Source organism: Kogia breviceps, chromosome 8 (assembly GCF_026419965.1).
Source record: "Kogia breviceps isolate mKogBre1 chromosome 8, mKogBre1 haplotype 1, whole genome shotgun sequence".
Classification (NCBI taxonomy): Eukaryota; Metazoa; Chordata; class Mammalia; order Artiodactyla; family Physeteridae; genus Kogia; species Kogia breviceps.
Window position 1 is genome coordinate 79,112,040 of NC_081317.1, and position 13,503 is coordinate 79,125,542.

Genomic DNA, 13,503 nt, shown 5'->3' on the forward strand with positions numbered 1-13,503 from the left:
TCCCACGGTGTAGCATCCGCTGGGTTTCCAATGAGTGCTTTCGCTGTCGGAAGATTGCGTTGAACCTGGAGAGTTGGGACCCATGGAATGGGGAGCACGCAGGATTCCTTTCAAGGGTCTGCATTTGCTTTCCCAACCTCACCAATCGTCTCAGCCCCAAGAGTGTCCAGCCTTATGTCTTCTGCCGCTGGGGCTGTAGATGTGGTCAATCCTGGTTGCATGCCAGTCCCTGAACGCATTTTGGAAGAATTTCTCTCTGTTTTGCCCTGCTTGTTTCTTCTTTATGTTGGAAATGTATCCTCAGAATGGGTCTGAGCTGATTTTCCCTGCTGGTTTTAGGCCGCTTTACACACACTTGATGCACTTACACAGAGATATCAAGACTTAGCTTTGAAGATGCTTACTAGTCGGATAGATACTTGTGCGATGAAGAGGGTCTGGTGAGTCCAGTTGATTGAGCAAGGAGTAGGTCGTGTCCATTCCATATTCGGTTTTCGGAAGGGTATCTGTGCTCATTTCAAACTCGAGTTTTATGCGTCACCCCACCTCACCTTTCCCCTGAAGCAGGCATAAGTGTGTTTTCTAAAAGCGTGACTCTGTTCTGTTTGGGGATTCAGTGCATGGGGAGCGATTTTTACATTCCCTCGATAAGTGATATCATAAGTTTCTTTTTTTGTGGGACTTATTTCACTGAGGATGATCGTACCTAAATCCACTCAGGATGCTGCTACCAGCCTCATGACGTGGATTTCATGGCTGAGTGACACTCCATTGGACCTACGTAGCACCACTTGTCCACTTGTCCACTTGTCTTTGTCCACTTGTCCACTCGTCTTTGTCCACTTGGCTCTTTCCTGGGATATGAAACGTGTACCGGAGTGGAGGTTCTTGTCAAGACAGCAGCCCTCAACTTTGGGGTCCCTGTGTCTGGTTGATTTTTTCATTTTCCCAAGGTCAACGCCCATGTGTGGAAGTGCCCTATGCTCTGTGGTTCTGTGTTTTACATGGTTTGGGAAAGAGGATACACTTGTGAAGATTGGCTGTTGGCCATTGACATCCCGCCCATCAGCTTAACAAGGCTCCCTTGACTCCGTGGGCTGTCCTGCCTTTCTGGTTTTTAGACTTTTTTCGCCTGGCCCTTTTGCCCCGGGGGGGGGCGAGAGATTTCTTTGTAGTGCTGATTTGCTCTCCCAGGTTGCTTGGTTGGCCAAAAAGGGCGTATGCGTTTTTTCCTGAATATATTCAGGAAAAAACGCATACGCCCTTTTTGGCCAACCGCATCATTGTCCACGTTCTGGCGCTTTTCATGTGCTATCGGGGCCATTCCGATGTACCCGTTGACATCCGTTTGCTGCAGTTCTGCCTTGCGTTCAGCGCCTCTTCGTAGCCTGACCTCAATATATTTTGGGGCGATAGTTATCGTTTAGAACTCTGCAGGTTTGGGAAGTGCAGGGCCCCTGAGCTCCATTTCCCAAGTCGCTTTTTTGTGAGTGGGACGCAACACGGCTGGATGGCTTCACGCCCTATTGTCGATCCGGGGTGGCAGGCTGAACCGCTGGTGAATTCTTCTTCGTGATGGGAAATGAGAGTGACATGTGCCCGACCAAACACCTCCAGCGAGTCTCTCATTGGTTCCCCCTCTTGCAGTTCATCCTGCGGACAAATTGCAGACGGTACGAAAGAGGCATGGAAAGGCGCCGAGTCTCCAAGTGGGGAGATTGTTAGTAAGGGGGCCTGAATGGAGAACACGAGCACCAGGAGATGAAAACTGAGGTGAGTTTCAGAAAGCTTTCCCGATCCCACGGTGTAGCATCCGCTGGGTTTCCAATGAGTGCTTTCGCTGTCGGAAGATTGCGTTGAACCTGGAGAGTTGGGACCCATGGAATGGGGAGCACGCAGGATTCCTTTCAAGGGTCTGCATTTGCTTTCCCAACCTCACCAATCGTCTCAGCCCCAAGAGTGTCCAGCCTTATGTCTTCTGCCGCTGGGGCTGTAGATGTGGTCAATCCTGGTTGCATGCCAGTCCCTGAACGCATTTTGGAAGAATTTCTCTCTGTTTTGCCCTGCTTGTTTCTTCTTTATGTTGCAAATGTATCCTCAGAATGGGTCTGAGCTGATTTTCCCTGCTGGTTTTAGGCCGCTTTACACACACTTGATGCACTTACACAGAGATATCAAGACTTAGCTTTTAAGATGCTTACTAGTCGGATAGATACTTGTGCGATGAACAGGGTCTGGTGAGTCCAGTTGATTGAGCAAGGAGTAGGTCGTGTCCATTCCATATTCGGTTTTCAGAAGGGTATCTGTGCTCATTTCAAACTCGAGTTTTATGTGTCACCCCACCTCACCTTTCCCCTGAAGCAGGCATAAGTGTGTTTTCTAAAAGCGTGACTCTGTTCTGTTTGGGGATTCAGTGCATGGGGAGCGATTTTTACATTCCCTCGATAAGTGATATCATAAGTTTCTTTCTTTGTGGGACTTATTTCACTGAGGATGATCGTACCTCAATCCACTCAGGATGCTGCTACCAGCCTCATGACGTGGATTTCATGGCTGAGTGACACTCCATTGGACCTACGTAGCACCACTTGTCCACTTGTCCACTTGTCTTTGTCCACTTGTCCACTTGGCTCTTTCCTGGGATATGAAACGTGTACCGGAGTGGAGGTTCTTGTCAAGACAGCAGCCCTCAACTTTGGGGTCCCTGTGTCTGGTTGATTTTTTCATTTTCCCAAGGTCAACGCCCATGTGTGGAAGTGCCCTATGCTCTGTGGTTCTGTGTTTTACATGGTTTGGGAAAGAGGATACACTTGTGAAGATTGGCTGTTGGCCATTGACATCCCGCCCATCAGCTTAACCAGGCTCCCTTGACTCCGTGGCCTGTCCTGCCTTTCTGGTTTTAAGACTTTTTTCGCCTGGCCCTTTTGCCCCGGGGGGGGGGGGGGCGAGAGATTTCTTTGTAGTGCTGATTTGCTCTCCCAGGTTGCTTGGTTGGCCAAAAAGGGCGTATGCGTTTTTTCCTGAATATATTCAGGAAAAAACGCATACGCCCTTTTTGGCCAACCGCATCATTGTCCACGTTCTGGCGCTTTTCATGTGCTATCGGGGCCATTCCGATGTACCCGTTGACATCCGTTTCCTGCAGTTCTGCCTTGCGTTCAGCGCCTCTTCGTAGCCTGACCTCAATATATTTTGGGGCGATAGTTATCGTTTAGAACTCTGCAGGTTTGGGAAGTGCAGTGCCCCTGAGTTCCATTTCCCAAGTCGCTTTTTTGTGAGTGGGACGCAACACGGCTGGATGGCTTCACGCCCTATTGTCGATCCGGGGTGGCAGGCTGAACCGCTGGTGAATTCTTCTTCGTGATGGGAAATGAGAGTGACATGTGCCCGACCAAACACCTCCAGCGAGTCTCTCATTGGTTCCCCCTCTTGCAGTTCATCCTGCGGACAAATTGCAGACGGTACGAAAGAGGCATGGAAAGGCGCCGAGTCTCCAAGTGGGGAGATTGTTAGTAAGGGGGCCTGAATGGAGAACACGAGCACCAGGAGATGAAAACTGAGGTGAGTTTCAGAAAGCTTTCCCGATCCCACGGTGTAGCATCCGCTGGGTTTCCAATGAGTGCTTTCGCTGTCGGAAGATTGCGTTGAACCTGGAGAGTTGGGACCCATGGAATGGGGAGCACGCAGGATTCCTTTCAAGGGTCTGCATTTGCTTTCCCAACCTCACCAATCGTCTCAGCCCCAAGAGTGTCCAGCCTTATGTCTTCTGCCGCTGGGGCTGTAGATGTGGTCAATCCTGGTTGCATGCCAGTCCCTGAACGCATTTTGGAAGAATTTCTCTCTGTTTTGCCCTGCTTGTTTCTTCTTTATGTTGGAAATGTATCCTCAGAATGGGTCTGAGCTGATTTTCCCTGCTGGTTTTAGGCCGCTTTACACACACTTGATGCACTTACACAGAGATATCAAGACTTAGCTTTGAAGATGCTTACTAGTCGGATAGATACTTGTGCGATGAAGAGGGTCTGGTGAGTCCAGTTGATTGAGCAAGGAGTAGGTCGTGTCCATTCCATATTCGGTTTTCGGAAGGGTATCTGTGCTCATTTCAAACTCGAGTTTTATGCGTCACCCCACCTCACCTTTCCCCTGAAGCAGGCATAAGTGTGTTTTCTAAAAGCGTGACTCTGTTCTGTTTGGGGATTCAGTGCATGGGGAGCGATTTTTACATTCCCTCGATAAGTGATATCATAAGTTTCTTTTTTTGTGGGACTTATTTCACTGAGGATGATCATACCTAAATCCACTCAGGATGCTGCTACCAGCCTCATGACGTGGATTTCATGGCTGAGTGACACTCCATTGGACCTACGTAGCACCACTTGTCCACTTGTCCACTTGTCTTTGTCCACTTGTCCACTCGTCTTTGTCCACTTGGCTCTTTCCTGGGATATGAAACGTGTACCGGAGTGGAGGTTCTTGTCAAGACAGCAGCCCTCAACTTTGGGGTCCCTGTGTCTGGTTGATTTTTTCATTTTCCCAAGGTCAACGCCCATGTGTGGAAGTGCCCTATGCTCTGTGGTTCTGTGTTTTCCATGGTTTGGGAAAGAGGATACACTTGTGAAGATTGGCTGTTGGCCATTGACATCCCGCCCATCAGCTTAACAAGGCTCCCTTGACTCCGTGGGCTGTCCTGCCTTTCTGGTTTTTAGACTTTTTTCGCCTGGCCCTTTTGCCCCGGAGGGGGGCGAGAGATTTCTTTGTAGTGCTGATTTGCTCTCCCAGGTTGCTTGGTTGGCCAAAAAGGGCGTATGCGTTTTTTCCTGAATATATTCAGGAAAAAACGCATACGCCCTTTTTGGCCAACCGCATCATTGTCCACGTTCTGGCGCTTTTCATGTGCTATCGGGGCCATTCCGATGTACCCTTTTGACATCCGTTTCCTGCAGTTCTGCCTTGCGTTCAGCGCCTCTTCGTAGCCTGACCTCAATATACTTTGGGGCGATAGTTATCGTTTAGAACTCTGCAGGTTTGGGAAGTGCAGTGCCCCTGAGCTCCATTTCCCAAGTCGCTTTTTTGTGAGTGGGACGCAACACGGCTGGATGGCTTCACGCCCTATTGTCGATCCGGGGTGGCAGGCTGAACCGCTGGTGAATTCTTCTTCGTGATGGGAAATGAGAGTGACATGTGCCCGACCAAACACCTCCAGCGAGTCTCTCATTGGTTCCCCCTCTTGCAGTTCATCCTGCGGACAAATTGCAGACGGTACGAAAGAGGCATGGAAAGGCGCCGAGTCTCCAAGTGGGGAGATTGTTAGTAAGGGGGCCTGAATGGAGAACACGAGCACCAGGAGATGAAAACTGAGGTGAGTTTCAGAAAGCTTTCCCGATCCCACGGTGTAGCATCCGCTGGGTTTCCAATGAGTGCTTTCGCTGTCGGAAGATTGCGTTGAACCTGGAGAGTTGGGACCCATGGAATGGGGAGCACGCAGGATTCCTTTCAAGGGTCTGCATTTGCTTTCCCAACCTCACCAATCGTCTCAGCCCCAAGAGTGTCCAGCCTTATGTCTTCTGCCGCTGGGGCTGTAGATGTGGTCAATCCTGGTTGCATGCCAGTCCCTGAACGCATTTTGGAAGAATTTCTCTCTGTTTTGCCCTGCTTGTTTCTTCTTTATGTTGGAAATGTATCCTCAGAATGGGTCTGAGCTGATTTTCCCTGCTGGTTTTAGGCCGCTTTACACACACTTGATGCACTTACACAGAGATATCAAGACTTAGCTTTGAAGATGCTTACTAGTCGGATAGATACTTGTGCGATGAACAGGGTCTGGTGAGTCCAGTTGATTGAGCAAGGAGTAGGTCGTGTCCATTCCATATTCGGTTTTCGGAAGGGTATCTGTGCTCATTTCAAACTCGAGTTTTATGCGTCACCCCACCTCACCTTTCCCCTGAAGCAGGCATAAGTGTGTTTTCTAAAAGCGTGACTCTGTTCTGTTTGGGGATTCAGTGCATGGGGAGCGATTTTTACATTCCCTCGATAAGTGATATCATAAGTTTCTTTTTTTGTGGGACTTATTTCACTGAGGATGATCGTACCTAAATCCACTCAGGATGCTGCTACCAGCCTCATGACGTGGATTTCATGGCTGAGTGACACTCCATTGGACCTACGTTGCACCACTTGTCCACTTGTCCACTTGTCTTTGTCCACTTCTCCACTCGTCTTTGTCCACTTGGCTCTTTCCTGGGATATGAAACGTGTACCGGAGTGGAGGTTCTTGTCAAGACAGCAGCCCTCAACTTTGGGGTCCCTGTGTCTGGTTGATTTTTTCATTTTCCCAAGGTCAACGCCCATGTGTGGAAGTGCCCTATGCTCTGTGGTTCTGTGTTTTCCATGGTTTGGGAAAGAGGATACACTTGTGAAGATTGGCTGTTGGCCATTGACATCCCGCCCATCAGCTTAACAAGGCTCCCTTGACTCCGTGGCCTGTCCTGCCTTTCTGGTTTTTAGACTTTTTTCGCCTGGCCCTTTTGCCCCGGGGGGGGGGGGGCGAGAGATTTCTTTGTAGTGCTGATTTGCTCTCCCAGGTTGCTTGGTTGGCCAAAAAGGGCGTATGCGTTTTTTCCTGAATATATTCAGGAAAAAACGCATACGCCCTTTTTGGCCAACCGCATCATTGTCCACGTTCTGGCGCTTTTCATGTGCTATCGGGGCCATTCCGATGTACCCGTTGACATCCGTTTCCTGCAGTTCTGCCTTGCGTTCAGCGCCTCTTCGTAGCCTGACCTCAATATATTTTGGGGCGATAGTTATCGTTTAGAACTCTGCAGGTTTGGGAAGTGCAGGGCCCCTGAGCTCCATTTCCCAAGTCGCTTTTTTGTGAGTGGGACGCAACACGGCTGGATGGCTTCACGCCCTATTGTCGATCCGGGGTGGCAGGCTGAACCGCTGGTGAATTCTTCTTCGTGATGGGAAATGAGAGTGACATGTGCCCGACCAAACACCTCCAGCGAGTCTCTCATTGGTTCCCCCTCTTGCAGTTCATCCTGCGGACAAATTGCAGACGGTACGAAAGAGGCATGGAAAGGCGCCGAGTCTCCAAGTGGGGAGATTGTTAGTAAGGGGGCCTGAATGGAGAACACGAGCACCAGGAGATGAAAACTGAGGTGAGTTTCAGAAAGCTTTCCCGATCCCACGGTGTAGCATCCGCTGGGTTTCCAATGAGTGCTTTCGCTGTCGGAAGATTGCATTGAACCTGGAGAGTTGGGACCCATGGAATGGGGAGCACGCAGGATTCCTTTCAAGGGTCTGCATTTGCTTTCCCAACCTCACCAATCGTCTCAGCCCCAAGAGTGTCCAGCCTTATGTCTTCTGCCGCTGGGGCTGTAGATGTGGTCAATCCTGGTTGCATGCCAGTCCCTGAACGCATTTTGGAAGAATTTCTCTCTGTTTTGCCCTGCTTGTTTCTTCTTTATGTTGGAAATGTATCCTCAGAATGGGTCTGAGCTGATTTTCCCTGCTGGTTTTAGGCCGCTTTACACACACTTGATGCACTTACACAGAGATATCAAGACTTAGCTTTGAAGATGCTTACTAGTCGGATAGATACTTGTGCGATGAACAGGGTCTGGTGAGTCCAGTTGATTGAGCAAGGAGTAGGTCGTGTCCATTCCATATTCGGTTTTCGGAAGGGTATCTGTGCTCATTTCAAACTCGAGTTTTATGCGTCACCCCACCTCACCTTTCCCCTGAAGCAGGCATAAGTGTGTTTTCTAAAAGCGTGACTCTGTTCTGTTTGGGGATTCAGTGCATGGGGAGCGATTTTTACATTCCCTCGATAAGTGATATCATAAGTTTCTTTTTTTGTGGGACTTATTTCACTGAGGATGATCGTACCTAAATCCACTCAGGATGCTGCTACCAGCCTCATGACGTGGATTTCATGGCTGAGTGACACTCCATTGGACCTACGTAGCACCACTTGTCCACTTGTCCACTTGTCTTTGTCCACTTGTCCACTCGTCTTTGTCCACTTGGCTCTTTCCTGGGATATGAAACGTGTACCGGAGTGGAGGTTCTTGTCAAGACAGCAGCCCTCAACTTTGGGGTCCCTGTGTCTGGTTGATTTTTTCATTTTCCCAAGGTCAACGCCCATGTGTGGAAGTGCCCTATGCTCTGTGGTTCTGTGTTTTACATGGTTTGGGAAAGAGGATACACTTGTGAAGATTGGCTGTTGGCCATTGACATCCCGCCCATCAGCTTAACAAGGCTCCCTTGACTCCGTGGCCTGTCCTGCCTTTCTGGTTTTTAGACTTTTTTCGCCTGGCCCTTTTGCCCCGGAGGGGGGCGAGAGATTTCTTTGTAGTGCTGATTTGCTCTCCCAGGTTGCTTGGTTGGCCAAAAAGGGCGTATGCGTTTTTTCCTGAATATATTCAGGAAAAAACGCATACGCCCTTTTTGGCCAACCGCATCATTGTCCACGTTCTGGCGCTTTTCATGTGCTATCGGGGCCATTCCGATGTACCCTTTTGACATCCGTTTCCTGCAGTTCTGCCTTGCGTTCAGCGCCTCTTCGTAGCCTGACCTCAATATATTTTGGGGCGATAGTTATCGTTTAGAACTCTGCAGGTTTGGGAAGTGCAGTGCCCCTGAGCTCCATTTCCCAAGTCGCTTTTTTGTGAGTGGGACGCAACACGGCTGGATGGCTTCACGCCCTATTGTCGATCCGGGGTGGCAGGCTGAACCGCTGGTGAATTCTTCTTCGTGATGGGAAATGAGAGTGACATGTGCCCGACCAAACACCTCCAGCGAGTCTCTCATTGGTTCCCCCTCTTGCAGTTCATCCTGCGGACAAATTGCAGACGGTACGAAAGAGGCATGGAAAGGCGCCGAGTCTCCAAGTGGGGAGATTGTTAGTAAGGGGGCCTGAATGGAGAACACGAGCACCAGGAGATGAAAACTGAGGTGAGTTTCAGAAAGCTTTCCCGATCCCACGGTGTAGCATCCGCTGGGTTTCCAATGAGTGCTTTCGCTGTCGGAAGATTGCGTTGAACCTGGAGAGTTGGGACCCATGGAATGGGGAGCACGCAGGATTCCTTTCAAGGGTCTGCATTTGCTTTCCCAACCTCACCAATCGTCTCAGCCCCAAGAGTGTCCAGCCTTATGTCTTCTGCCGCTGGGGCTGTAGATGTGGTCAATCCTGGTTGCATGCCAGTCCCTGAACGCATTTTGGAAGAATTTCTCTCTGTTTTGCCCTGCTTGTTTCTTCTTTATGTTGGAAATGTATCCTCAGAATGGGTCTGAGCTGATTTTCCCTGCTGGTTTTAGGCCGCTTGACACACACTTGATGCACTTACACAGAGATATCAAGACTTAGCTTTGAAGATGCTTACTAGTCGGATAGATACTTGTGCGATGAAGAGGGTCTGGTGAGTCCAGTTGATTGAGCAAGGAGTAGGTCGTGTCCATTCCATATTCGGTTTTCGGAAGGGTATCTGTGCTCATTTCAAACTCGAGTTTTATGCGTCACCCCACCTCACCTTTCCCCTGAAGCAGGCATAAGTGTGTTTTCTAAAAGCGTGACTCTGTTCTGTTTGGGGATTCAGTGCATGGGGAGCGATTTTTACATTCCCTCGATAAGTGATATCATAAGTTTCTTTTTTTGTGGGACTTATTTCACTGAGGATGATCGTACCTAAATCCACTCAGGATGCTGCTACCAGCCTCATGACGTGGATTTCATGGCTGAGTGACACTCCATTGGACCTACGTTGCACCACTTGTCCACTTGTCCACTTGTCTTTGTCCACTTGTCCACTCGTCTTTGTCCACTTGGCTCTTTCCTGGGATATGAAACGTGTACCGGAGTGGAGGTTCTTGTCAAGACAGCAGCACTCAACTTTGGGGTCCCTGTGTCTGGTTGATTTTTTCATTTTCCCAAGGTCAACGCCCATGTGTGGAAGTGCCCTATGCTCTGTGGTTCTGTGTTTTACATGGTTTGGGAAAGAGGATACACTTGTGAAGATTGGCTGTTGGCCATTGACATCCCGCCCATCAGCTTAACAAGGCTCCCTTGACTCCGTGGCCTGTCCTGCCTTTCTGGTTTTTAGACTTTTTTCGCCTGGCCCTTTTGCCCCGGGGGGGGGCGAGAGATTTCTTTGTAGTGCTGATTTGCTCTCCCAGGTTGCTTGGTTGGCCAAAAAGGGCGTATGCGTTTTTTCCTGAATATATTCAGGAAAAAACGCATACGCCCTTTTTGGCCAACCGCATCATTGTCCACGTTCTGGCGCTTTTCATGTGCTATCGGGGCCATTCCGATGTACCCGTTGACATCCGTTTCCTGCAGTTCTGCCTTGCGTTCAGCGCCTCTTCGTAGCCTGACCTCAATATATTTGGGGGCGATAGTTATCGTTTAGAACTCTGCAGGTTTGGGAAGTGCAGGGCCCCTGAGCTCCATTTCCCAAGTCGCTTTTTTGTGAGTGGGACGCAACACGGCTGGATGGCTTCACGCCCTATTGTCGATCCGGGGTGGCAGGCTGAACCGCTGGTGAATTCTTCTTCGTGATGGGAAATGAGAGTGACATGTGCCCGACCAAACACCTCCAGCGAGTCTCTCATTGGTTCCCCCTCTTGCAGTTCATCCTGCGGACAAATTGCAGACGGTACGAAAGAGGCATGGAAAGGCGCCGAGTCTCCAAGTGGGGAGATTGTTAGTAAGGGGGCCTGAATGGAGAACACGAGCACCAGGAGATGAAAACTGAGGTGAGTTTCAGAAAGCTTTCCCGATCCCACGGTGTAGCATCCGCTGGGTTTCCAATGAGTGCTTTCGCTGTCGGAAGATTGCGTTGAACCTGGAGAGTTGGGACCCATGGAATGGGGAGCACGCAGGATTCCTTTCAAGGGTCTGCATTTGCTTTCCCAACCTCACCAATCGTCTCAGCCCCAAGAGTGTCCAGCCTTATGTCTTCTGCCGCTGGGGCTGTAGATGTGGTCAATCCTGGTTGCATGCCAGTCCCTGAACGCATTTTGGAAGAATTTCTCTCTGTTTTGCCCTGCTTGTTTCTTCTTTATGTTGGAAATGTATCCTCAGAATGGGTCTGAGCTGATTTTCCCTGCTGGTTTTAGGCCGCTTTACACACACTTGATGCACTTACACAGAGATATCAAGACTTAGCTTTGAAGATGCTTACTAGTCGGATAGATACTTGTGCGATGAAGAGGGTCTGGTGAGTCCAGTTGATTGAGCAAGGAGTAGGTCGTGTCCATTCCATATTCGGTTTTCGGAAGGGTATCTGTGCTCATTTCAAACTCGAGTTTTATGCGTCACCCCACCTCACCTTTCCCCTGAAGCAGGCATAAGTGTGTTTTCTAAAAGCGTGACTCTGTTCTGTTTGGGGATTCAGTGCATGGGGAGCGATTTTTACATTCCCTCGATAAGTGATATCATAAGTTTCTTTTTTTGTGGGACTTATTTCACTGAGGATGATCGTACCTAAATCCACTCAGGATGCTGCTACCAGCCTCATGACGTGGATTTCATGGCTGAGTGACACTCCATTGGACCTACGTAGCACCACTTGTCCACTTGTCCACTTGTCTTTGTCCACTTGTCCACTCGTCTTTGTCCACTTGGCTCTTTCCTGGGATATGAAACGTGTACCGGAGTGGAGGTTCTTGTCAAGACAGCAGCCCTCAACTTTGGGGTCCCTGTGTCTGGTTGATTTTTTCATTTTCCCAAGGTCAACGCCCATGTGTGGAAGTGCCCTATGCTCTGTGGTTCTGTGTTTTACATGGTTTGGGAAAGAGGATACACTTGTGAAGATTGGCTGTTGGCCATTGACATCCCGCCCATCAGCTTAACAAGGCTCCCTTGACTCCGTGGGCTGTCCTGCCTTTCTGGTTTTTAGACTTTTTTCGCCTGGCCCTTTTGCCCCGGGGGGGGCCGAGAGATTTCTTTGTAGTGCTGATTTGCTCTCCCAGGTTGCTTGGTTGGCCAAAAAGGGCGTATGCGTTTTTTCCTGAATATATTCAGGAAAAAACGCATACGCCCTTTTTGGCCAACGGCATCATTGTCCACGTTCTGGCGCTTTTCATGTGCTATCGGGGCCATTCCAATGTAGCCGTTGACATCCGTTTCCTGCAGTTCTGCCTTGCGTTCAGCGCCTCTTCGTAGCCTGACCTCAATATATTTTGGGGCAATAGTTATCGTTTAGAACTCTGCAGGTTTGGGAAGTGCAGGGCCCCTGAGCTCCATTTCCCAAGTCGCTTTTTTGTGAGTGGGACGCAACACGGCTGGATGGCTTCACGCCCTATTGTCGATCCGGGGTGGCAGGCTGAACCGCTGGTGAATTCTTCTTCGTGATGGGAAATGAGAGTGACATGTGCCCGACCAAACACCTCCAGCGAGTCTCTCATTGGTTCCCCCTCTTGCAGTTCATCCTGCGGACAAATTGCAGACGGTACGAAAGAGGCATGGAAAGGCGCCGAGTCTCCAAGTGGGGAGATTGTTAGTAAGGGGGCCTGAATGGAGAACACGAGCACCAGGAGATGAAAACTGAGGTGAGTTTCAGAAAGCTTTCCCGATCCCACGGTGTAGCATCCGCTGGGTTTCCAATGAGTGCTTTCGCTGTCGGAAGATTGCGTTGAACCTGGAGAGTTGGGACCCATGGAATGGGGAGCACGCAGGATTCCTTTCAAGGGTCTGCATTTGCTTTCCCAACCTCACCAATCGTCTCAGCCCCAAGAGTGTCCAGCCTTATGTCTTCTGCCGCTGGGGCTGTAGATGTGGTCAATCCTGGTTGCATGCCAGTCCCTGAACGCATTTTGGAAGAATTTCTCTCTGTTTTGCCCTGCTTGTTTCTTCTTTATGTTGGAAATGTATCCTCAGAATGGGTCTGAGCTGATTTTCCCTGCTGGTTTTAGGCCGCTTTACACACACTTGATGCACTTACACAGAGATATCAAGACTTAGCTTTTAAGATGCTTACTAGTCGGATAGATACTTGTGCGATGAAGAGGGTCTGGTGAGTCCAGTTGATTGAGCAAGGAGTAGGTCGTGTCCATTCCATATTCGGTTTTCGGAAGGGTATCTGTGCTCATTTCAAACTCGAGTTTTATGCGTCACCCCACCTCACCTTTCCCCTGAAGCAGGCATAAGTGTGTTTTCTAAAAGCGTGACTCTGTTCTGTTTGGGGATTCAGTGCATGGGGAGCGATTTTTACATTCCCTCGATAAGTGATATCATAAGTTTCTTTTTTTGTGGGACTTATTTCACTGAGGATGATCGTACCTAAATCCACTCAGGATGCTGCTACCAGCCTCATGACGTGGATTTCATGGCTGAGTGACACTCCGTTGGACCTACGTAGCACCACTTGTCAACTTGTCCACTTGTCTTTGTCCACTTGGCTCTTTCCTGGGATATGAAACGTGTACCGGAGTGGAGGTTCTTGTCAAGACAGCAGCCCTCAACTTTGGGGTCCCTGTGTCTGGTTGATCTTTTCATTTTCC